Source organism: Saccopteryx leptura, chromosome X (assembly GCF_036850995.1).
Source record: "Saccopteryx leptura isolate mSacLep1 chromosome X, mSacLep1_pri_phased_curated, whole genome shotgun sequence".
NCBI lineage: Eukaryota > Metazoa > Chordata > Mammalia > Chiroptera > Emballonuridae > Saccopteryx > Saccopteryx leptura.
The window spans coordinates 64,872,758-64,900,166 of record NC_089516.1 but is presented as its reverse complement, the minus strand read 5'-3'; the positions used below and the strand labels follow the sequence as shown (position 1 = coordinate 64,900,166).

Below are 27,409 nucleotides of genomic sequence, written 5' to 3'. Positions count from 1 at the left end.
TAAGTGTGTACTTAATGTCTATTAAGGAATGTGACATTGGCCAGGTCACATGGCAGGTCAGTGGCAAGAGGCCTTGATTTCGAAGCTAAGCCTTCTAATAGTCATGGTGGTGCTCTGTCTTCTGCAGTGATGTTAAGCTCAAAATGAGTTATTTGTTCATTGAGAGTCAATGTCCTAGCATTTTTTTCTAGCTGGAACTTATCCAAGATGAGGAATGACTCCTGCTTCTTTCGGGAACTGTGGCATGCTCTAAAATACAAGACCTCTGACTTCTACAGTTGGTAGTTGGGGAGTGAGCTGGAGGTGAAAAGGACAAAAGAAGGTCAACCTTGCATTATGTAAAGAATAGATGTGAGGCAACAAACTCCTTTCTTAGGACAAAACACAGTCTTCTTTAAGTTTTGAGTGGGAAATAGTTTTGTAAAAACAATCTTCAGGTGGGAAGGGGTGGCTAGGCCAGTGACCCTGATTGTGTTCTCTGAAGGTTTCCACTGGGGTATTTCACTCATAATCCTTTTGTCATCTTTATATCTGCTAGTTTTTAATTCAATTGTGGACACTCCTTGTCCACAACCACATCCTGACCATTTTCTGTTATTATAGCAGAGCCTGGTTGGCATTTTCAAAGTCACTTTTAATAAAAACCAAAGGGAATGAGAAAGTGAAATTATTACCAAAAATGTATTTAGCATACACATTTCAAAGTATGGATTTATTATTCTTCAAAACTTAAGTAGCTTAACAGGCTTACAAGCTTTGTTGCTCTATATATCCTTTCTGAGGGCCTCAAATCACCGTATTCTCGGATCATTACTTTCTAGCCTTGAAGAGAGGGTAAAACTTTGTCTGGACCCTGTTACCTTCCACCCTCTCACCCTTGTGCTGGGTGCTAGAGGCTAAAGGTAAATCAGACCCACTGTTTCCCTTCAAAGGGATCCATTCCACAGGTTTGGGGAGAACTGATAACTAGAACCAGGACCCCAGTTCCAACCCCAGAGGGTTTTCCATTCAGTCTGGTTTGGGATTTGAAGATGGAATTTTTCTTTTCCAAGTGAGAGGAGGGGAGATAGAGAGATACGCTTCCACATACACCCCAACCAGGATCCATCTGGAAACCCTCATCTGGGGCCCATGATCTGTCCATCTGGGGCCATGCTTCTAAATGAGCTATATTTAGTTCCTGAGGTGGAGGCTTCATGAAACCATCCTCAGTGCTTAGGGCCAATGTACTTGAATGAATGGAGCCATGGATGAAAGAAGGGAAGAGAGAGAGAGAGAAGGGGAGGTGGAAGGTGGAGAAGCAGATGGCTGCTTCTCCTGTGTGCCCTAACTGGAAATTGAACCCTGGACATCCACATTCCAGGCTGATGCTCTAACAGTGAGCCAACCAGCCAGGGCTGAATTTTTCTTTCTTTCTTTTTCTTTTTTGTTTAAGAGAGAGAGAGAGAAGTAAGGGGGGGGAGAGAGAGAGAGATTTTTTTGTTCCACTTATTTATACATTCATTGGTTAGTTCTTTTATGTGTCTTGATGGAGGATTGAACTTGCAACCTTGACATGTGGAGATGATGCTCTAACCAACTGAGCTACTTGGACATTCAACCAGGGCAGAATTTGGACTTTTAGAATCCCCTATGTTAAAAACAAACAAACAAAAATGACAGAATGCTACTGTGAATTTAGCAATGCAATTACATGAATTTGTATATTTGAAATTGATGACCTTATTTTCACACATAGTCAGGGCAGTGCCTACTCAGTAAATGGACAGTGATTAATGGACCTGCAGACTCATGGACTTCTTGTGATAACTCCATGGTTCTCTGGAGTCTTCTAATTACATTTGGGAACCACTTACTTAACTTTCCTGGTTCAAGTTATCATTTCTTTCCTGCTCCACAGAATTCCATGATTTCAGTTAGATAAACCCCCACTGAAAATTTTAACACATAGCATATAGACACAGACAATGATGTGATGATAGCCAAAGGAAAAGAGAGGGTGTAATTGGAGGTGGGAAAAGGGGGGAGTGGGGATAGAAAGAGACTATTTGGGGTGGAGGGAGCACGATGCAGTGTGCACATGGTGTTTACTTGAAACTTTTATGGTTTTGTGAACCAATGTCATCCCAATAAATTCAATTAATTGAAAAATAATAGTGAAATAAAAACCTGAAAATTCCAGCAACAAAACAAACACCTCCTCCCACAAAAAAAGAAAAGAAAACAAAAAAAACAATGCCACAAACAGAAGGTGTGTTGACTAAGTGTTTGCACAAGCAGGCTTATAGCAAGGTGCTTTGTATGTGAGGCAGTGGATTTGACCTTGTGCAATACCACTAGACATCAGTCCTTTGACTTGGGAGATTGGAGCCGTGGGCAACATTCTGTCTCTTCCTTTTCCTCTTTTTTCTCTCTTTCTAAAATATAAGCTCCTCAATGGAATGTAAGCCTTTTGAGGGCAGAGATTTTTAATCTCTTTTTACTGCTGTATCTCCAGCTCCTAAAATAGTGCTTGATACTTAAAAGAAACTTAGTAAATAAATCCCTCTGTTCTTTCTAGCCATCACACATTTATTGAGTACCTGATTCTGGGCCTGGTCTTGTGCTGGTTTCTGTGGATATCTAGCAAAGTTAGAATGCAGCTACACAGTCCAGTAGGGAAAACATGAAATCATAGTACTATGGATGCAAGCCTGGGGGTCAAGGGAAGGCAAAGGAGACGCACCTGATTCAGCCTGGAGGCTTGGAAAAGCTTCCAGGAGGATGTGATGTCTGAGTCCTGAAGGATGATCTGGAGCCAGCCAGTTGAAGAAGGAGTTGGAGGGAATTCCTGGCTCAGAAAGTAGCCTGTACAAGGCCTGGCTAGTGTAGAGGAGAAACTAACTCAAGTGGTTCATGAGAAGAGGGTGCAAGGTGCCTCCTGAGTCAGAATGAGCCCTTAGGGTGGACATGGGATGGTGGAGGCCTTTATATCCTGTTTGCTGGCCAAAGAAGTGGATACTGAAGAGTTAAAATGAAAGCATAATATACTGCTCTAAAAAATTAGGGATATTTTTTATTACTTTGTGAGGAATATAGTAACTGCAGATATTCTTGATCCACTTTCAAGTTTTCATTATCCTTGGTCAGATGAAAACTGGGTGACTTTGGCCCCTCCCAGCCTTTCAGAACCAGGTCCATGCCTCCCCAAGAAGTCCAATCCAGAAAGGACTCCAAGTCACAGTGAGAAATAAAAGAGAAAACAAGAGTCTATCTTTCTGTATATCCTTGTCTATGTGTATCTAGCTGTATTCCAAAGCTAAATATGTTATTCATGCCCTTGTTTTTTTGTGATTGTGGTCATTTGATTTCCTCTTTTATTTTATTTTCTTCTTTCTACATAGCATAGATTCTTAAGAATGGTCTGTAATTTATCTAGGGAAAAATCAGAAAACTATTTTTTTCCTTTGGGAAATGAACTCAAAGAAAAGATGAGTTTAAAAAATGATTAAGCTCTTTTTATTTTAACTGAAATCACTTGCTTCTGAGAACTTCCTGGCCATTTATAGTCTAATTCCAAAGATCTGAAAAATAGCCAAACTCATATTATCTTTTCCTATTATTAAGCCCTGAAGGGAGTGAGATCTCCATCATCAGGCCTTGACTCTCTCTGCTCTTGCAGGAGGCTGTGTGTCCCAGTTGTCAGCAGCTCCATTGGTGCTATGATATACTCTTGTCCTCACTGATCCAGTAATTTTACTTTCAGACCTTATGCTAAAAAAATAATCAGATATTGTGGGGGAAATGCTTGAGGGTGCTCACTGCATTTTTTGGTTATTTATATTAACTGAAACAAATTAAAATAGCTTAAACACTCAATAATAAGGATGTGGTTATATAAATTTTGACAGGTCTATCAAAATTAATGCTTGAAGCAAATGCACAAAATAATGCTAAGTGAAAAAACAGAGTATAAAATTGCATGTAATACAATATTATCCAAATAAAGCACACACAAATTTAAAAAAATTGGAGGGGTCTATGCTAAAATGTTAATAATGGTTCTCTCAGGGTGATAACAATGGTAACAATTGATAACAATGACAACTAGGACAACAGTGGTTACTTTGTGGGATTATGGGAGCGGGCCTTTTATTTTTTTCTCATACCTTTCTGTATTTTTCAAAATTTCCTAAATGAACATGTATTACTTTTGATAAATAGAAAAAAAACAATCAATGATATGTTAAGAAAGAAGATCTTGGGAGTTATAAGCAGTATCTGTGGTTGAAATCTCGCTTGCCTCATGTCTCTGAGCTGCAGTCCCTCCTCTATAAAAAGGGGTTATGTTAATTATATCCAGTCCAGAGGGTTGTTGTAAAGGTCCAAAATGATATATGTGAAATGCCTGGTGCATATGCCATGATCATCCACATGATCACTAAAGAGTAAGAAAATGAAATTCTACAAAGACTTTTGAAATCTCTAGATGGGGGTACTGTCAAGGTGAGGTTATAATAAGAACGTTTCTTAGACATCTCGGAATTGCAGCCACTCTTCCATTTTCCAGGACATGTAAAGAATGCCTGTGTGCCCACGGAGGAACAGCATCTAGCTTTTGAGGCTGTCAGCTCATCTCTTCCAACCCGAGGATTTTCCTTTCCTTTGACTCCCTCCCTTCATTCTCCCCCACTGACATCTGTTCACTGCCTCACCAACCAAGGGAGAAACATTCTTTGGAACTGAGGCTGAGGCACCACCGAGAGTCCTGGCAGCTATGGAATGTTTATTGTCTTAGAGAATATGTGATGCTGGCTGACCACAGCACCCGCCAGCCTGGGATGCCAAGAAGCAATTTTAATGAAGCAGCACTGGATGGATGCAGGCTGCACAGCTAGGCAACCTTCCCTGCCTTTAGGCAGAGCTCTTGTCCAAGTGTCCTGCTAGCTCTCTGTTCACCTCTTCCCCTGGGTTGTCTGCTTGGCTCCTGGCTTAGCTCACCAGTTTTACAGAACCAGCTTGGTTTTGGGATGAAGAAACACCTTCATCTTGAAACTTATGGGGCCCAAAGTGGTTTCAGTGACACATTTGCCAGTTTGCCAGAAGGCCCCATGGGCCTAACCCTCACTAGCAGGGATATGGAGTGAGTTAGCCCTGATCTCACAATCAGGTAGCCTCAAGGTCATGGGAACACCTTGGTAGTGTCTAAAACATGCCCAAACCACCAGGCAATTCAGTCATCTCCTAGGGTAGAATCCTTAACACTGCTTGTCCAATTGCATTTTTTCATTAAAGACAAAAACATAGACCCTGTCTACAAATCTGAACCACTCAGAGAGCTTAAAAAATTACTAAAGCTGTGGCTCCACCCCACACCAACAAAACCAGAATTTCTGGGGGATGAGGCCCAGAAATCAGGATTTTAAAAAGATTCCCAGGTGATTCTAATGTGCAGCCAAGGTTGAGAACCACTGTTAAGGTGCAGACAGTTAAAGCTGGAGGAGAGCAGTCCAGAGTTTCCAAAATTTATTTGACCACATAATCCTTGAAAATTTATAATGTAGTTGTGGATAATGAGCATGAATTATAATGTCGGCTTAGATTACAGTAAGTAACAAGGCCATTTTACCAGGCGTCTGAGGAGTAGGGAATGCTTCCTGGAGCACAGAGGAGGTCACGAATCACGTGATGACAGCTTTTAGAGGACCCTGTCTTTGAAGCAGTCCCTGAAGTTGCATCAGGTAACCCTGAATCTTGCTTCCCAGAGAACTAGGCAACCCTGAAAGCTTGGCATAGATAATTGAACCAGTGGCAGAAAGGGGTTCATTATGGCGAATGACCTAAAGTGATTCGTATAAAAAATTACCAAGTGTTAAAAGGCTCCATGCTGTTTTATGTCAGACAGAGATGGAATGTTTGTTATTAAAGCGGCCAATGATAATGCTCCAGAGCAAGCTTTGAGACTGGGTTTCTTATCTACTTTTGCTCTTGTAGCAGACCCAGGGAACAAACTTGGACTTTCAAAAGATAAAAGTATCATCTGTTACAAAATATTTACCAGGCAGTTCAATTCAATTGCTTACCTTTGGTGATGAGTTTAATAGCCAGCCACAGCTTTGCCAATTATTAGCTTAGGAAAGGGATTTGCTCCATTATTTAAAGAATTGAGTCAAGTTATGGAAGTTTCTTGTATCTGATAGTGGTTTTCATGTCTACCTTATCATCATTGTAACAGATACGATATCAATCCAGCAGTCTTTTGTTGTTGTTATTTATTCCAGCAATCCTTATTGCACAATAATGCATCTATCCATGTATTCACAAAAGGACCTCCCTTTCCACCTTACTCTAAAGAAAGAGTTGTATAGATATAACTTACGGACATATTGACTATTATCTTTTTCTGTATAGTCTTTTTTTATTTACTGAGTTCTGGGAATACTACAGAAATAGTTCAGTCTATCACAACTCCCATAGAGTTAGTCCAGTCATCAAATCTACATGAGAATCGGAGGCAAGATGGCGATGGAGTAGGCAGATGTACCAACTTCCACCTCCCAGAACCAAAGTGGATTACAAACTAATTTTAAGAACCATCATCTGGAAAAACCAATTTTGGACTAAACTAAGAGAACTCTTCAACAAGGAACACTGAAGAAGGCACACTGAGACTGGTAGGAAAAGTGGAAATGCAGTGAGGGCTGCCCAGCTCCCCGAAGCGAATGGCAGCTGGGAGAGACTCACATGGCGGGAAGTGAGTTTAGCACAGAGGGGAGGGTCCAGAACCCCAGGAACAAAGCCCCAGCCTGCAGCCCCAGAGCCTAGAAGAGGCATATGGACAGTATTTAGCTGGAAACAAGTCAGGATACTGTTTGTGAGAAAAAGACAGATTTCTCAGACCTAGGATTCTTCTTAAAGGAACCGTGCAAAAAACCTCTCTCACAACCACTCACCCGGGGCTCTGGGGGATGGGGAGAGAGGAAAGGACCGGAGTAGTAGGAAGAGAATGTAATCTAGGAGGCATAGGGAGAAACATTTAGAGAGACAGCCACCCTAGCCCCTGGGCTGAGTCACTTCCCAAATCTGAAGTGAATATTTTCCCTGGAAACAGCAATACCAGCAAAGGGAAGGAGGACACCAGCCAAACAAGCTCTCCCACAGCACTCAGAGCAGAGTAGCTTAGAAGGAGGGAGCTTCTGGGACTACAGTAGTGAGTCTTAGGGTCTGAGCTGCAGCATTGCCACCCACATGGCTGAGGGCTCACCCGAGGGCAGATGGCGGGATGCAGAAGTGCGGTTCTGTTGGCAAGGGTGGAAGCCGGCTGGCCACAACTGAGGCCCAGGTGTGAGCTCAGTCTTGCCTGGCTGGGGAGGAAGGGACGTGCAAAAGCGGTCAAGCCCTGCTGCGGGCAGCCTGCAATCCAGCCTGTGGGGGGAAGGACAGGAGCCCCGGAAGGGGCGGAGACTGCCCTTGAGCAAGGGCATAGCAGCACAGCCCTGCCCCACCCATGGAACCAAGGCTTGTGGCCTGACTTGGGAGCCGGCTTCTCCCGCAGTGGTGGAGCCAAAAGCCTAGAACAGGCGGAGTCCCGCTACTGAATGTGGGCAGGCAGTCCCATTCAGCCTGTGGAGCTAAGGCTTGCAGCCATCCCACAAGTGGGCTCCTCCTACAAGGGCAGGGCGAAAGCCAGGAATCAGGCGGAAACCTGCACCTGAGCAAAGGTGCTCAACCCTGCCCTCAGGGCCGAGCATAATGACAACCACGGGGGCGGGGCAAAGGCCAAATACACCGAGGCTTATATACCTGAGCACGTGATCACAGCCACTCCCATGAAGGAGAGGCAGATACCACAGCAACAGCCCCAGTGGGAAGGCACTGGCATCGCCCATACCTAAACTCCCTAGGCAGCAACAGTAGAGGAGGTGATGGGCCTGCAGACAGGCCACACCTAGGGAACACAGAGGACACACCCAGTGGACTCCAGTGGCTAAAACCTTCTTTTACACAGACAAAATAAGAAAGCAGAGAAATGCAACAAAAATGAATCAAGAGAAATTCCCAGAAAAGGACCTGAATGAGTCAGATATAACCAAATTACCAGATGCAGAGTTTAAAATAATAATTGTTAGGATGCTCAAAGATATTAGAACAACAATAGATAGTCATTATGAACACCTAGATAAAGAGATAGCAAATATAAGAAATGACATTGAAATAATAAAAAAGAATCAGTCAGAAATGACAAATACAATATCAGAAATGAAGAACACAATGGAAGGAATTAAAAGCAGGATGGATGAAGCTGAGAATCAAATCAGAGAGTTAGAGGACAAGATAAATAAAGGCACAGAAGCAAAGCAGAAAAAAGAAAAGAGACTCAAAAAGTCTGAGGAAACTAAAAGAGCTCTGTGACAACATGAAGAGAAATAACATCCGTATCATAAGGGTTCCTGAAGAAGAAGAGAAAGAACAAGGGATAGAGACTTTGTTCAAATATATCATAGCTGAAAACTTCCCTCAATTAAGGCAGGAAAATATCTCACAAGTTCAAGAAGCACAGAGAACTCCATTAAAGAGAAACCCAAAGAAACCTGCACCAAGACACATCATAATTAAAATACCAAAGCTAAGTGATAAAGAAAAAATATTAAAAGCTACTAGAGAAAAAAAGACTATCACCTACAAAGAAGCCCCCATAAAGATGAATTCCGACTTCTTAACAGAAACACTTGAGGCCAGAAAGGAATGGCAAGAAATATTCAAAGTAATGCAAAACAAGAGCCTACAACCAAGACTACATTATCCAGCAAGACTATCGTTTAAATTGAAGGAGAAATAAAAAGCTTTCCAGACAAAAGAAAACTCAAGGAATTCACTATAAAAAAACCAAGGCTGCAAGAAATACTGAGGGGCCTGTTGTAAACAGATCAAAGGAGAAAAAGAATATAGCAAAAAAAGAATACAGTTTTAAAAAATAAAATGGCAATAAACAATTACATATCAATAATAACCTTAAATGTAAATGGTTTAAATGATTCGATCAAAAGACACAGCGTAGCTGCGTGAATAAGAAAACAGGACCCATACATATGCTGTCTACAAGAGACACACCTTAGAACAAAAGATGCACATAGACTGAAGATAAAAAGATGGAAAAAAATATTTCACGCAAATGGAAATGAAAAAAAAGCTAGGGTAGCAATACTTATATCAGACAAAATGGACTTTAAAACAAAGACTATATTAAGAGATAAAGAAGGTCACTATATAATGATAAAGGGAGCAATCCAACAGGAAGATATAACCGTTATAAATATCTACACACCTAATATAGGAGCACCTAAATATATAAAGCAGATTTTGATGGATTTAAAGGGCGAGATCAACAGCAAAACTATAATAGTAGCGGATTTCAATACCCCAATAACATCACTAGATAGATCCTCAAGAAAGAAAATTAACAAAGAAACAGCAGACTTAAAGGACATACTAGATCAACTCGATTTAATCGATATCTTCAGAACCTTTCACCCTAAAGTAGCATAATATACATTCTTTTCAAGTGCTCATGGTACATTCTCTAGGATAGACCACATATTAGGGCACAAAAGCAGTCTCAACAAATTTAAGAAGACAGAAATCATATCAAGTATTTTCTCTGATCACAATGACATGAAACTAGAAGTCAATCACAACAGAAAAACTAAAAAATACTCAAACACATGGAAACTAAATAGCATGTTATTAAATAATGAGTGGGTTATCAATGACATTAAATAAGAAATTAAAAAATTCCTAGAAACAAATGATAACTAGTATACATCAACTCAAAATTTATGGGACACAGCAAAAGCAGTCCTGAGAGGAAAGTTCATAGCATTACAGGCATACCTCAAGAAGCTAGAAAAAGCTCAAATAAACAACTTGACCCTGCATCTAAAAGAACTAGGAAAAGAACAGCAAGTAAAGCCCAGAGCTAGTAGAAGGAAGGAAATAATAAAGATCAAAGCAGAAATAAATGACATAGAAATAAAGAAACAATACAAAGGATCAATGAAACCAGGAACTGGTTCTCTGAAAAGGTAAAAAAGATCGATGTATCTTTAATCAGACTCACCAAGAAAAAAGGAGAGAGGACTCAAATAAATAAAATTAGAAATGAGAGTGGAGAAATAACAACTGACACAACAGAAATACAAAACATTGTAAGAAAATACTATGAAGAAAGGTACACCAAAAAACTAGACAACTTAGATGAAATGGACAAATTACTTGAAACATATAATCTTCTAAAAATTAATCTGGAAGAATCAGAAAACCTAAACAGACTGATTACAACAAATGAGGTTGAAACAGTTATCAAAAAACTCCCCCAAAAGAAAAAACCTGGGCCTGATGGCTTCACAAGTGATATCTACCAAATATTCAGAGAAGAACTAACTCCTATCCTTCTCAAGCTATTTCAAAAAATTCAAGAAGAAGGAAGACTTCCAAGCTCCTTTTATGAGGTGAGTATAATTCTGATTCCAAAACCAGGCAAAGACAACACAAAGAAAGAAAATTATAGGCCAATATCCCTGATAAATTTAGATGCTAAAATCCTCAACAAAATATTAGCAAACCAGATCCAGCAATATATGAAAAAAATCATACACCATGATCAAGTGGGATTTATTCTTGGGAGGCAAGGCTGTTACAATATTCGCAAATCAATCAATGTGATTCATCACATAAACAAAAGGAAGGAGAAAAACCACATGATAATTTCAATAGATGCAGAAAAAGCATTTGTTAAAATCCAGCACCCATTCATGATCAAAACTGTCAGCAAAGTGGGAATACAGGGAACATACCTCAACATGATAAAGGCCATTTATGACAAACCACAGCCAACATCATACTCAATGGGCAAAAATTAAAAGCCATCCCCTTAAGATCAGGAACAAGGCAAGGGTGCCCCCTTTCACCACTCTTATTCAACATTGTCTTGGAAGTCCTAGCCACAGCAATCAGAGAAGAAAAAGGAATCAAAGGTATCCAAATTGGAAAGGAGGAAGTCAAACTGTCATTATTTGCAGATGATATGATAGTGTACATACAAAACCCTAAAGTCTCAGTCAAAAAACTACTAGATTTGATAAATGAATTCAGCAAAGTGGTAGGACATAAAATTAATACTCAAAAATCAGAGGCATTTTTATACACTAACAATGAACTGTCAGAAAGAGAAATTAAGGAAGCAACCCCCTTTCATATTGCAACACACACAAAAAATAAATAAATAAAGTACCTAGGAATAAATTTAACCAGGGAGATTAAATACTTGTACTCGGAAAATCATAAAACATTGATAAAAGAGATCAGGGAAGATACAAATAGTGGAAGCATATACTGTGCTCATGGTTAGGAAGAATAAACATCATTAAAATGTCTATACTATCCAAAGCAATTTATAAATTCAATGCAATACCGATTAAAATACCAATGACTTACTTCAGAGATATAGAACACATATTACAAAACTTTATGTGGAACCAAAAGAGAACACGAATAGCAGCCTCAGCAATCTTGAAAAGGAAGAATAAAGTGGGAAGTATCACACTTCCGGATATCAAGATTTACTACAAGGCCATTGTACTCAAAACAGCCTGGTACTGGCATAAGAACAGGCACATAGATCAATGGAACAGAACAGAGAACCCAGAAATAAACCCACAGCTCTATGGACAACTGATATTTGACAAAGGAGGTAAGAGCATACAATGGAGTAAAGACAGCTTCTTTAATAAATGGTGTTGGGAAAAATGGACAACTACCTGCAAAAAAATGAAACTAGACCACCAACTTACACCATTCACAAAAATAAACTCAAAATGGATAAAAGACTTAAATGTAAGCCGTGAAACCATAAGTATCTTAGAGGAAAACATAGGCAGTATGCTCTCCGACATCTCTCGCAGCAATATGTTTGCCAATTTATCTCCATGGGCAAGTGAAATAAAAGTCAGGATAAAGAAATGAGACTCTATCAAATTAAAAAGCTTCTGCACAGCTAAAGACAATAAGAACAGAATAAAAAGACAAACTACCCAATGAGAGAATATATTCGACAATACGTCTGATAAGGGGTTAATAACCAAAATTTATAAAGAACTTGCAAAACTCAATAACAGGAAGACAAACAATCCAATCAAAAAATGGGCGAAATTCCTGAAGGGTTTCCAAATTTTAAAAAAATGAAACTAGATCACCTTCTTACTCAATATACAAGAATAAACCCAAATGGATTAAATACTTAAATGTAAGACTCGAAACCATAGAACTCCTAAGACGAAGACATAGACAATAAAAAGTCTGACATTTTTCTTAGCAATATTGGTTTCTGATATATTGTCTCAGGAAAGGGAAGCAAAAGAAAAAAATAACAAATGGTACTACATCAAACAAAAGATTTTTTCACAGCTAAGGAAACCATAAATCAACAAAACAAAAAGACAACTTACTGAATGAAAGAAGATATTTTCTAATGATACATCTGATAAGGGGTTAATATCCAAAATTCATAAAGAACTCATACAACCTAACATCAAAAGAAACGATCTAATTTAAAAGTGAGCAGAGAACCTGAGTAAACAGTTCTCCAAAGAGGACATATAGATGGCCAATAAATTTATGAAAAGATACCCAAAGTCACTAATTGTCACAGAAATGTGAAGTAAAACTACAATGAGATACCACCTCATACCTGTCTGAATGGTTATTATCAATAAATCCATAAACAACAAGTGTTGAGGAGGATATGGAGTAAAGGTAGCTTGTGCACTATTAGTGATAATGCAGATTGGAAAAGCCACTGTGAGAAACAGTATAGAGGGTCCTCAAAAAGTTAAAAATGGAACTGCCTTATGACTCAGTGATTCTGCTCCTAGGTATATAGTCAAAGAAATCCAAAACACGAATTCAAAAGAATATATGCACCCCCGTGTTCATTGCAGTGTTATTTACAATAGCTAAGATATGGAAGCCACCCAAGTGCCCATCAATAGACAGATGAATGGATTAAAATGTGGCAATACTGTTTGACCATAAAAACACAATGAAATCTTACTGTTTGCTACAGCCTGAATGGGCCTAGAGGTATCATGCTAAGTGAAATAAGTCAGTCAGAGAAAGACAAATACAATATGATTTCACTTATATGTAGATTTTAAAAACCAAAATAAATGAACAAACAAAACTGAAAGACTCATAGACATAGAGGACAGACTGCTGGTTCCCAGAGGAGAAGGGGAGGTGGGGGGAGTGAATGAAGAAGGTAAAGGTATTAAGAACTACAAATTGGTAGTTACAAAATAGTCACAGGGATGTAAAGTGCAGCTTAGGGAACACTGTCAATAATATAGTAATAACTATGTATGGTACCAGATGGGGACTGGAAATATCATGGGGACACTTTATAAAGTATATGATTGTTTAACCACTATGCTGTACACCTGAAACTAATACAAAATAATATTGAATGTCAATTTAAATTGAAAAAGAAAAAATTTAAAATCAATATATTTTTTCTTATGTCATAGCCACTCAGGGTCACACACAATGTTACTGGATTGGATCCCCACATCAGATCAACCTAAACTTTTTTCTCTTTGCAAGAGAATATAAAGATTACGCCATGCACAGGGTTGTTGGATTGCAGGGAAGAGGAAAGAAACTTCCAGTTGGGCATATTTATTGTTCCAAATTTAGGCTATGCCAGAAACCACAAAGAGAAGTTGGAATGGTTGCGTCTGAATCAAAGTCTAGCTCAGACTCCATGGTTTCCTGCATGCTCTGATGTAGCACACCATGTTGGACAGGTAGATATTGTGTTAATAATAGTGAGAACAGCTATATAGATGTGTTTAGCATTTATACAACCCATATCTTATTCAGCAAATGCAACTTAGAAGAAAAATTATCTTTTAGTTTTTTTCCCTTCATCATCCCAATAGAAATAGAGTTTTAGAATGTGAGTCTAGGCCAGCAGCTGTCCAGAGGCAGGATAAGAGTTGGTTCAAAGGCATCTCGGGTCAGTGGCCACCCTGACTTTCACTGCCGAACTTCTCCTGTGGGTATTTTGGGGTCCTGAGACATACACTTAAGTGACTCTATTAGTAGCCCCTGAGAAATGCTGGGACAAGGGAGACAAGGTAGAAAGGAGAAGCATGGGGAACACTTTTAGTATTCTTCCATTCCTACTGTGATCAGGGGGGAGAGATATTAAAGGCAACCCCTGTACTTCTCCTCGAGAGCAGTAACTGATGCCAGGAGTGCCAAATAGGCATCAAGAAGAATAGCGTCACTTCAGAGGACTCTGTTTACAAAGGCTGAGAAGTGTGTTTTCAGGAAATATTCCACTCAAAATGGTGAAATTTAAAGAAAATATTCAGTACTAAAATTTAGGAAAGAATATAGCTCCCAAAACACTGTGCTAAGAGCGACTTAAATCTTGAGGATTCTGGATAACTAAGTCTCACTGCATTCTAATTTCTAGCCTGTATTAGCTCTTGGAATAATGATTTGCAAAACTTTACTCACCACTGTGAAATATATTTTTTTAAATTATAATTCTAAGTTAATGAAAATGGTAAATTTAGGAAGCAAATGTTAACTTGCTCAGACTTGTGCTTATACTTTCAAAACTATCTGATGCCCACGGGGAAGAGGGAAGGAGGGAGGGAAAAGAAACAAAGAATGTGAGGACCCTCTTTAGTCCAGTAAACACATGTTAAATCCTGTTAGATTCCAATGGGAGCTAGTAGCATATATGGCAAATAGGTGTCCCTTTCAGATAGAGGGATGGCAAAAAGGGGACCTCCTCTGGATGGATCAGTGAGGAAAACCTACCCCTTTTGCTGGAACTTTTAGACAAATGCACCATCTCTGAGCATAGCAACTAGAAAAAAAATCTCTTGTTCTGGTAATAACTGTTAAAAATCAGAGCATTATCTGTGTGGATCAATTTTAAAGTCACCCTCTGTGGGCATAATAATCAAATGAAGGTACCCTTTCCTTCCTGTGTGGTCAGACAAGGCATTGGGTTTGGCTGAATTTTGTCATCAACTTGAGATGCTTGACAGGGTGTGTTTGTAGGACTACAACTTGTATAACAGTATTGGTGGTCCTATACTGCCCAGTGCTGGGCCAGGTACCAGGCACACAGATACATACAAGAACTAGACTTCGTTTTTGCGGAATTTATAGGACTCCAGCTACTAACCCCCACCCTCTTTAACTCAGCCCATCTGCTGCCAGCTCCACCCATGCCACATCCCTCCCAGCAGAGCTCCTCTTTATGGTCACAAAATGTCTATCCTCCAGATGCATGGGCTGTTGTCTGCTGTTGGAGGATATTGTTGCTGTTCCCATCTGTGGCTCCAAGCTAAATATCTACTTTCTACAGTGAACATCTAGGGCCAGCTGTTCATTGTGAAGGTTTGTTGCTTAAGGATTCTAGATGGGAAAATATGAACATCACTTCACATTTCAGTGTCCATTTACAAACTTTATTCTGTGCATAGCTGAGACATTTTTCATGTTCATTAAATTTTATGTTCTTTAGTATAGGAAATCAATTTATCTCTAATCTGGTGATTTGGAACCTGCTTAAAGGGCTAATTCTTACCTAGCTTCTTGTACTAAGGAAGTAGTGACACTATTGATAACACTTACTTTTTACTCTTGAGCCTTAACAGTTGGGAAGAAAGCACAAAAGGAGACATCCTTACTGCAGACTGCTGGGTCTTGTGTGAAAAGCATAGTGCACAGAGTGAGGGAAGGCTTCCATGGCCTTTTCTTCTCTTCTCCTGAAAACTCCTGTTCATTCATCAAGACTTTCACTTGGACATTCCCTCCTCTTTACAGCCTTCTGTGACTCTCTCTGTTATGTTCCTGCTGTGCTTTCTTCACTTTTACAACCCCTGGTTCCTGCGAATGGCCCATCTTGTTTGGAAATACTGACAAATATGTACTGACAACTTCTTGAATTCATTTTTATTTCTTTTCCTTTATTGCCTCTTGAAAGCAACATGACTTTCTGAAACTCAGAAGAACAGTTTGGCCATTCCTGGGCCTAAGATGAGCTGGAAGCCAGAAATTAGCATTGTCTCCCTAGAAGAGAAAGCCTGTATTAAAGGTTGTAGGGATTTGCGAACAGGATAGAACTATTGCAGTCTTCAGATCCTGATATGTTTAAGTATATTCTGGTTTCTCTTCAGATCGCATAAATCTTTCGCCTTTTACTGATAAGTTTAAGTGAATTAGAAGGGTTTCCTCAACCTCAGTGGAAATCAAAGTTACATCAGGTGGCTGTGGGCTAGTGATGTATTTTAGAGATAAAAAAGAAGCCCTGGTAATGGGCCTGGCTCACTTTGCTAAGTTTGCCCTAAGATAAGACCAATTCTAATATTTGCTAATAGGGATAATTTCAGTGCTTAACTTCTGTTTTCTATTTGCCAACAGGATCAAATGAAATACTGAATGGGAAATGGCTTTGTAAACAAAAAATCACCCCAAAATGTTAGGTGTTATCATCTGTAAGAGCAATGGTAGTGGCTAAATCATCCCTTTCTCTCTAGTTTGGAAGAAGGCACACTGCAAATGTTTGTTGAATGACTAAGTGTCCAAGTAGGAGATAGATGCTCGTATTTTTTTAATTTCTATATTATCTAATAAATATGCCCTACTAGTAATGCTTACTCTTAGCTGTTCTGTAACTTCTGCTATTATCAATGCCCTCAAGCTCCCAGTATCCAAGAGATGGTTTATTGGCTCCTAGGTATTTTTGCCAGCAATCAAGATATTCTGCTGCCTAATGGACAGTGATGCCTTGGCTATGACTTTTTTCTGAAGAGCTCACATCTCCCATCAGACTCCTCAAGGACAGGGGCTATATCTTATCCATATCTGTGTTCTCCCAGTGTCCTGCTATGAAGCAAGTTCTCAATACATAGTTGCTGACTAACTAATAAGGAGAGAGAGTAGCATGTTTTGCACATATATTTGGCCAGCCAAATCATCTCCAGATATCAGAAAGTGACAAATTTCACAGCTACATTATCCCATCTTACTTTTGCATTGAGATGACCTCTCTTTCTTAAAATTAAAAAAGAAAAAAACCTTTGGGCAAAAAGCCATAGCTTTTATTATTATTATTATTATTATTATTGTTATCGAGACAGAGAGAGAAACAGATAGAGGGACAGATAGGGACAGGCAAGCAGGAAAGGAGAGACATGAGAAGCATCAATTCTTTGTTGCAGCTCCTTAGTCTCCTTAGTTGTTCATTGATTACTTTCTCATATGTGCCTTGACTGGGGCAGGGCGGGGGGCTACAGTAGAACGATTGACCCCTTGTGCAAGTCAGTGACTTTGGGCTCAAGCCATCGACCATGAGGTCATTTCTATGATTCCACACTCAAGCTAGCAACCCCCATGCTCAAGCTGGTAAGCCCTTGCTCAAGCCAGATGAGCCTGCGCTCAAGCCGGCAACCTTGGGGTTTGAACCTGGGCCTCTGCTTCCCAGTCCAATGCTCTATCCACTGCAGCAACTCCTGGTCAGGTGCTTTTATTATTATTTTTTTAAATCCTACAATGTGCCTGGCAATATAGGAATCTTAACTCATTTATTCCTTATAACAAGTCCATGATATAGTTACCATTATTATCCCTATCTCCTTGATGAGGAAACAGGCTCAGCGATGAATAATTTGATTAAGAATTGTGAATTTGAGGATCCAGAATTTGAACCCCTGATGCATGCTCTCAATCACAATGAATGGGGAGCAAGTTGTACTGAAAGTGAGGAACAGGAAAAGAATGTGTTTCTATCTCCATGAGGGAGGAGCCCAGGTTTGGGTAGGGTCAGATGGAAGGCTTTCTAGTGAGACATAGGAGATTCAGCAGGACTATTCCTGGGGAGACTATAAAGAGAATTAAAGTTTTGTGAGGGAAGCAGGGAAAGAAAAACAAAACATTGAATTTTTCTCTATGAAATTAACCAGCATTTTCACTTCTTTCAAATTTAAGAAGCACTTTTCTCTGTGTTGTCTCATATAGTTCTCATGACAGCCATGTGGGTTATTTCTCCTATTTGAGAAATTAAAAAGTAGACTCGGATAGATTATAACTGACTTGCCATGGTAGCAAGTGGGAAGGTTATGAAGACCAACAAATCATTTATTCACTCAATAAATATTTATTGAGGACTTGCTATGTACTAAGCACTATTTTAGGTGGTAGTTATATAGCAGTGAACAAGACAGATAAAATTCTTTCTCCTTCTGAAGCTTACAAGGTACATTATCTATGATTTATTTCTTTTCAATTATTCTCTGTAAAGTAATGTATATTGGCTTTGGTTGGCAACGTTGGCTGTGTTTTAGAATCATCTGTCACACTTTGAAAAACACTGATGTCTGGATCCCACTCTATACTAGTTAAATGAGACTCTCTGTGGGTAAAGTCCAGATACTGGAGTGTGTGTGTGTGTGTTTGTGTGTTTTGTGTGTGTGTGTATTTTAAACTTGCTCCAGAGGATTTTAGGAATTTTAGTGTGCAGTCAGGCTAAAACCCCAGAGCACTGGTTTGTAAAAGTGGTTCTCAACCTTGGCTTCTCATTAGAATCATCTTGAGAACTGAAAAAAATATATATACCAATGTCTGGGCTTCACCTGCGAGATAAATTAAATTAGAATCTGTACTGTTGTATCCAGAGATTTGTAGTTTAATATATGCCTCTTCTAAAGGTGCTATGGAGTTCAGAAAGAGAGGTTGGGTGAAGCACTTGAGACAAAGAACACTTGGTCCCATCAGACAGTTTCCTTCACCTCTCAAGCATATGGATCACTGGTTTTTTATTCTTGCAAAGAATATTTATTGAACATCTACCATATTGCTGGTAAGTCCCTTCCTTTACTCAGCTCCTGATTCCTCCTCTGTGTGACAAACTTGATAATCTTTAGGTTTACTGCAGCTCAGTCTACAAGTCGTCCCTCGCCATATCGTGGTTCACTTTTCATAGTCTCACTGTATCGCGAATTTTAAAATTGTATATATCTAATTTTGTATCGCAGATTTTTTTGCTACATCGTGGAACTTTGTAGTATATAGGTATTTATATATATTTATTATCTTAATTGTTTTTCTGGTAAAATAAGCAAAATAGATGTGGGAAAGGTTAATAACAGTATTGGAAAGTTTATGAGAGTGTGGGGAGGGTTTATAAAGCCTTAAAATATATATAAATAATAAAATAAATATAAGGTCACTACTTAGCTAATTTATGCCTATTGCAGGGGGTTCTTGAACCTAACCCCCACGATAGATGAGGGACCACTGTATATTTCGACAAGGGACACTTGAACTACGAATGTTAATGGCTCAGAAGACTCATTCTTGGATACCTGGGTTAAATTACACTGCTCACAAAAATTAGGGGCCCAGGGAATGTGCATATACTCCGGTACTTTCAGACTTTTGTATAGTGCATTTTCACCAATGAAACAAGTTGGTTTTGTATCTCATTTGCATAGTCAAACAACATTCTTTGACTTGTTTGCTTTTCTGATGTTCTTGTTTAATAAAAAAAAAATCAAATGTTTCTTTTTTTATTGCTTCATATTCATTTTGAAATATCCCCTAATTTTTGTGAGCAGTATATATGTCCTTTTGACAGTAGTGTATGTTGCATCTAAGAGACAGAAATTCATGAAAATCCAATAATGTGCAGGTGAGTCCTTTTATCATATTAAGCGATCTGTCCACAGGGAACATATGGGCTCTTCTTCCTTCATCTCATTCACCTTTTTTCTGACCAAAGATTATTATTTTTAAATGCAGTAGATAGGGTAGATAGACATTCAGAAGGAAAAAATTGTACTGAAATACAGTTTAAAATGGTTTTTAAAAATTATAATATGGTAAGATAAGTGCTTCTTTGATAACATATTTTAATTTACAAGATATAACAGTGGGTCTAATAATTATTGTAATTTGAGTGAGTATAAGTGAAATTTTGAGATACTTGTGAAAACTGTCATATGATATGCAAATCTGTAATTTCTAGTATTAATAAAGTTTAAAGTGCTGTTAACACTTCTGTAGTTTGTTGCCTACATTCACCATTTCATTTAGAGGTTAGTGAAAATAGAGGTAATTTTTTTTCACAGGCCTCCTGAACTCTCCTCATGTAACTCTTGAGGATCTGTGGACCTCTGGTTAAGAATCCACTTAAGGCAAAGGCAATGCTGGAGAACCAACCTACTGTGGATCTTAATTTTGCTCTAGGAATTGACTCTGAGGAGAGACTTAATCATCCTGAAACTTAAGATTGTAAGTGTATTGAGACAGACATGTGGGTGGATGCCATTAGTGCTACTCTCCAAACAGTTCTGGTTTTCCTTCTTCCAGACACATGAAAGGACTGTACCTTCTCACTCCCTTGAAGTGAGGTGTGGCCATGTGACTTCCCTGGGCCAGTGAAATACAGTATGTCATTCTCCTGCTCTGAAGCCTCTTGGGGTTTTCATCATGCTCAGGATAAATTCCACATTCCTTACTATGATCTTCAAGGCTGTCTGTCTTGCCAACCTCTCTGACTTTGGCTCCTACTACTTTCACCCTGGCCCACTTCAGCTGAACCAGTCCCATTTCTGTTCCTCAGCAAGCTCATTCATGCTTCAGGATCCTTGCACAAGCTATTCCTTCTGGTTGAAACACTTACCCCTCCTCCTCCAAATCTTAGTATGACAAGCTCATTCTTGACCTTTAGATCTCACCTTCCATTTTAAGACCTTTAACTTCACTGAGAAATAATTCACATACCATACAATTCCCTTATTTAAAATATGTAGTTCAGCAGCTTTTAGTATATTCATGGAGTTGTGCAACCATCACCACAATCAATTCTGGAACATTTTCATTACCACTAAAAGAAATCCTGCTTCTTGTAACCGTAACTTCTTAATTCCCATCCCCCAACCAGTTCATGATAACCACTAATCCATTTTCTGTTACTAGAGATTTTTCTATTCTGAAAATTTCATATATATGGAGTCATACAATATATAACTTTTTGTGTCTGGCTTCCTTCACTTAGCATGATGTTTTCAACATTTATCCATATTGTAGCATGTATCAACATTTCATTCTCTTGTATGATTATACCACAGTTTATCTATTCACACACTGAAAGACATTTGGATTGTTTATCTTTTGGCTGTTATGAATAATATTTTTATGAACATTCATTTTTTATTTTTTATTTTTGAGAGAAAGTCAGGGGGAGAGAGAGAGACAGGAACGCTGAGCATTTTCTGTATGTGTCTTGACTGGGAAATCAAACCAGCAACCTTTGCGCTCTGGGAGGATGCTCCAGAACTATCCGGGCAGGGCTTAACTTTTATTGATTTTTAGAGAGACAGAGAGAGGAAGGAAGAGAAAAGAGAGGGGGAGGAGAGGCATTTGTTGTTCCACTCAATTGTGCATTTTTTTATTTCTCCTCATGTGTGCCCTTACTGGGAATCAAACCCACAACTTCATTGTTTTGGGAGGACACCCTTAACCAACTGAGCTAACCAGCTAGGGCATATTCATTTTCAAATTTTTGTGTAAATGTGCTTTCATTTGTCTTGGGAATAAATCTAGGGGTGGAATTGCTGGGTCATATGCAAACTCTATGTTTTGCCTTTGGAGGAACTACCAGACTGTTTTGCACAGAAGATGCACTGTTTTACATTCTTATCAATAACACATGAAAATCCCAATTTCTCTACACCCTTGATATTTTTCCACACCCAGTTTCTCTACATCTTTGTTATTTATTAAAATGGAAAATTTAAATTCTTTTTACTGTAACCATTCTAGTGAGTGTGAAGACATACCTGATTGTGGCTTTGATTTGCATTTTTTCTAATAACTAATGGTGTTGAGTATCTTTTCATGTGCTTAGTGGCCATTGTATATAATTTTGGAGAAACTTCTATTCAAGTTTTTCGCCCATTTTAGAATTGGATTGTTTGTTATTTTCTTGCAAAGTTGTATAGTTCTTTGTATATTCTGGATATTAATCCCTTGTCAGACATATGGTTTCTAAATATTTTTCTCATTCGGTGGGTTGCTTTTTTATTTTCTTTCTTTTTTGAGGCTGAGAAATTCTACTTTATTTTTTTGTATTAAAATATTTTTTATTTAATTAATTGTGTTTACATAGATTCTGCTTTTTTATTTTCTTGATAGTGCTCTTTAATGCCTAAAAGTTTTTAATTTTGATGATGCCAAATTTATATATTTTTTCTTCAGTTAGTTATCCTTTTGGTGTTCTATTAAAAATACTTATATAATCCAAAGACACTCAGATTTACATTTGTATTTTCTTCTAAGAATTTTATATTTCAGCTTTTACATTTATGTCTTTGATCCATTTTGAATTGTCTTTTTTATATGGTATGAAGTAATGGCCTGATTTCATTCTTTTGCAAGTAGATGCCAGTTGTCCCAGCATTTTCCAATGAAGAAATTATTCTTTCCCCAATGAATGTTATTAGCACCCTTGTCAAAAATCAATTGACCATAGATGTATGGATTTATTTCTGGACTCTTAGTTCTATTCTACTGATCTATATGTGTGTCCCTAAGCCAGTACTGCAATGTTTTGATCAGCATACCTTTGCAATATGTTTTGAAAGTGGCAAGTATTATTCCTCCAACTTTGTTTTTCATTTTCAAGATTGTTTTGGCTATACTAGTTCCCTTGGGTATCCACATGAATTTTCAGATCAACTTGTGTATTTCTGCAACACCGATTTTGTTTTGCACATTCTTTACTCTTTATCAAGGATATCTATATCATTTATTTATTTATTTAACAAGTATTTTTAAAATATTTTTAAATTTATTGATTGATTGTAGAGAGAGAGGAAAGGGGGGGGAGAGATATCAATTTTGTTGTTCAACTTATTTATACATTCATTGGTTGATTCTTGTATGTACTCTGACCTGGGATCAAAATCACAATGTTGGCATATTGGAATGACACTCTAACCAACTGAGTTACCTTGGCAGGGCCATTCAGTAACTACTGATTGAGTGCTTACCATGTTCCAGACACTGTGTCAGATGCTTGAAGACACTATGGTGAACAAAGATAGCCATGGCCTTTGCCTTCATGGAGCTAAGAATCTAGTAGGAGAAGCAGACATTAATTAAATAATCACAAAAGTTAATTTAAAATAAGTAATAAAAAGAATTAACCTAGTCTCAAGAGACTGAAAATCTTGCTTGGAGAAATTAAGAATTGAGAAGGTGCCTGTTGCTGGAGGAGGTTTGGGAGGAATATTCCAGGCAGCAAGAACACAATGTGCAAAAGCTCAGTGGCAGGAAGGAGCATGGTGAATTCCAGGAAGTACAAGGAGGCAACTGTGGTGATGCACAAGGGAACCAAAAAAGAACAGCACTAAATGAGAGAGAGCTGTGTGAGAGTGATCAAACCCCCAGGGTCTTGCGTGCTGTGGAAGAAGTCCTAAGATTTCATCCTAAGAACATCATGAAGCCACCAAAGCAGAGAAGTGGCTCTGCTTCAAAAACATGATTTGATTTTGATTTCAAAATGCTCATGGTGGCTGCTGTATATAGAACATGGACTGGAGGGGGATGAGCCATAGCAGAGTCAGTTAGGAAATTATTACTGTTGTCAAGGGAAAAATGACAGTGGTTTTGAAGAGGGCGATGATGGCAACTCTGGAGAAAAGTGGACAGATTCACACATGCAAAAAAAAGTGAAGAGGTTGTAGAGACAGCCTTCAGTTAGTGAAGACACAGGGTTTCTGGCCTAAGTGACAGTTTTAAGAGGGGTGGTCTTCATCAAGATAAAGAACAGTGGAGCATGGGCAGTTTCAGGGAGGGAGAAATCAGTATTGCTGAGTTTTATGTGGCTTGCCAATGTCATGAAGTTATTTTATCCTAACTCCGAATCATCCCTGTGAAAAAGGTATAGAATTCATGTCCTCATTTTGCAGATGAAGGAACTGAGTACCAGAGAGGTTATCATGGCTTGCCAGTGGAAAAGCCAGGTCAGAATCTCATTATTCTAAAAACAACCCCGTGGTCTTTGATTTTTGTGACACCAGAGCTGACTCTCTAGAAAGGTCCATCCCAAATAGTATCATATAATCAGAGAAGATCAATGCTAGGACCTTTCCCCCACACAGTTTCCCAAACCTCAAAGCCTGTGATTCCAAGAAAGTCTTGACTTCTTTTCTACAAGCTTTCATCCTCACTACATTGTGAGCAAGCCCTTCCAGCAGTGTTTAGAACTCCCAAGTGCCTGATGCTTTTACCCAGATTTCTTATCTCTGCACAGAGAGCTGAACTGCCTACTTTCCCAGTGAGGATCACCCTGTCCACAAGTATTCTTGCTTCTCTCCTGTCATATATTGGTTCCAGAGGTAGGCAAGTGTAATTTGTCAGTGGTCAATGTATAGAAAGCTAAAATGGTGAGATATTGAGCCAGAAGATGTTATGACCAAAAAATTAACAATGGATGCCAAGTCAAGGTGTAGTCTTTTTTTTTTTTTTTTTCATTTCAAGTAGAGGAGTGTGAGGAGAAAAAAAACTAAACAGGTGGCAGGAAATGGTTGGAATGAGAAACCAGGAGAAAAGAAGAGAAAATACAGTTGGTTAAAAAGGTAAGTTGGGGAGGAGACATCTTCTGTTTCAAATCAGGCCTCTGATATTTACTAGCTGTATGATTTTGGCAAGTTACTTAAAGTTTCTAAGTGAAGGTAAAATATTATTAAACTTTATGAATATTATGGAGAGAGCATGCATGTAATGATGTAACGTACTTGCCATAGTGCCTGGCACATGAGAAAAACCCTAAATAACTGTCAACTGTTATCATGATCATACAATCTCTTTCTCATCTCTCCCGCCTTTACTTCCCCTGGCTGTTACCAAGCTGATTCACTCTGGACAGTTTGGTTCACTCTAACTTCCATGGAACCAGTCCTGGCTGAAGCAGGGATTATCCCATCAGCTTTAGGAGACCCAGGAGGTAGAGAACTTGTGACAACTGAGGACAACATTGGCCCCTGGATCCTCTTACTGCCAATTTGTTCTGAAATCAAGCACCTTTAAGAGTAACTCTTGGAGATCTACATCGCATCTAAGTTGTTTCCTCTTCCCTTTCTCTCTTTCTCCCTTCCCTGATACCCACCCCCCATGTTGATTCTTACTCCTATATTCTATGCAGTCACCCTGCTTTCTACTCTAGCTGCCCCCTCCCCAGGTCCAAAGTCTTGTCCTTTATCCTGGTTTCAGTACAGATTGCTTGATTGTTGATTCAGTCTGGTTGCTGGACTTCATTAATATGATGCCCCTGCTTAAGCCATACACAATCAGGCCTGTTCATGGTACCCTCTGAGCATTGTGTCTCATGCAGCCAAATCCCCTCTTCTAGAACAGTGGTTAAGAGGAACAGTGGTTAAGAGAATCCTTTGGGGTCTCAGATTTCTTTAGGAATAAGTTCAAGCCATAATGCCTGCTTCCCAAATATGCATAAATTCAATGTATCAATCAGGGTAGGCTAAGTTATACTGCAATAACAGACCGTATCAGATTCTTACTCATGGGGACTTCCCAAATTGAATCCAGTAGAGAGCATTCTGTTTTTCATCATACTCACTCTGTGATCCAGGTTGGTAGAGGTTCCATTTTGAACACGTGCTTTTATAAGGTCAACTGCAAGACAAAAAAGGGTTTATGATCTATGTTTTTGAACAATGGCCTTAACTGTGGTGTGGAAAATAGACTGTGGGGCAACAAGGGCAAAAAGCAGGGAGACCTTTGAAGAGGCTTGGTATGGGTCAGAGAAGATGGTGACTGGAACACATTGATGGCAGTGGAGGTGGGGAGAAGTGGACAGATTTGGGATATATTTTGGGGTAAAGCAGACAAAATTTTCTAATAGACTGAAGGTGGAGACTAAGGAGAAAAGATGATGACTGCTAGGTGTTTGGCTTGAGCACATGGGTGGATAGTGTCTATTCTTAACTGCTATTGAAATCACAGAATCCTTGGATGTGTCAACACTTACCTCAGTGGCAATTGAAAGGAAACTCTAGTCTATGTGGAGTTCTTTCCTTTTCTGCTATTTTGTAAAGATTTAACTGGCTGTATGTTGTTTTAGTTTTCAGGAGCTCTTTGATAATGGACACACATGCCTATACGCACTCCCCCACACACACACATTCACAAACACACACACATCACAAACTACATATGCCACTGTGGAAGTTTCTTTCGGACCTCACCTAGCAGTAGTCCTGGGGGGGGCAGTGGAGGGTTCTTCAGGGTCTCTAAGATGTATCCTTGTCAAAATTTTTGTTTCTGATAGGAATGAACATTTTCCTAATGAGTTTTAGTTCAAAATAATAATAACAATAGCTGCATGCTCTTGGGGCCTCATCTTAGATAGCAGCCCTCTTCTGTTTTGCTGCTGGGAGGAGGTCAGCAGCAACGAGTAACTAAGGGGGCCTGAAGGACCTTCTGCCTGTCAAAGTGGTTTTCAACCTTTGGAAATATGTAAAGCATAGCAGTAGCATGTTTATTAAACCAATTGTATACAGTCCAAAGTAGCAGTTTGTGGTTAAGTATAATTGCTAACTAAATGCACAACCTATTGCCTGGGCAGCTCATTAGAGGAGAAAGCAGTTGGGGAAAACTGGAAATAAAATAAATGAGTCTGGCCACTGACCGGTTGTTTCCAGGCAGAGTCAGTCCTGACTGAAGTGCACTTCAGAGCTCAGTGTTTCCAAGGCCTCAGGACAGGAGTTTGCATCAGTGATGGAAACAGATAGTAATAGGTTCAACTCAGATGCTGGTTGCTAAACTTTTTCTCCCAAAAGGCCAACAAGGCAGCCCTTCTGGCTACGTGCTTGAGGGCAAGTGGGATAAAAGGGGAATGTGAAGCAGGGAGTGGTGAGCCTTGGCCTTTACAGCCTTTACTGAAAAGCAGCCTCCTTGTTAGGAAAAGCCTAGTGGATTTTCGAGAGGCTACAGGCTTCTCATAAGTAAGAACTAAGTTTTCTATGAAAGAAGAGAGTCTCCCTTCTGCCCAGAAAAGAAAAAATGCATGAGGTCTACTGTTTGTTTACCGCCTAGAAATTCTGAAGCCAGGTGTCACTATGAGTTTTTTACAGAGGTAAAGATGTTGTGGTTATATACAGCTTCTACGAGGTAGGCATTATTACCTCATTTTTTTAAATGGAAAAATGGAGAGAGAGGAAGAAAAATAGAGAAAGTGATCTGCTTGAGGCCACACAGGTATTTGTACCAGTTATTTGAGCTGTGCTTTGAATCTGGGTTCTTAAGCTCTTAACGTGTGGTTACA

At 39.0% G+C, this 27,409-nt stretch overlaps 1 protein-coding gene and 1 pseudogene across 1 annotated transcript in view; both read left to right on the top strand.

The window, feature by feature from the left end:
• NHSL2 (NHS like 2) overlaps positions 1 to 27,409 on the top strand; it is a 292,396-nt gene that overhangs the window by 4,479 nt on the left and 260,508 nt on the right. The gene's annotated exons all lie outside the window — the stretch shown is intronic.
• LOC136385972 (ragulator complex protein LAMTOR3 pseudogene) lies at positions 5,808 to 6,176 on the top strand (annotated as a pseudogene).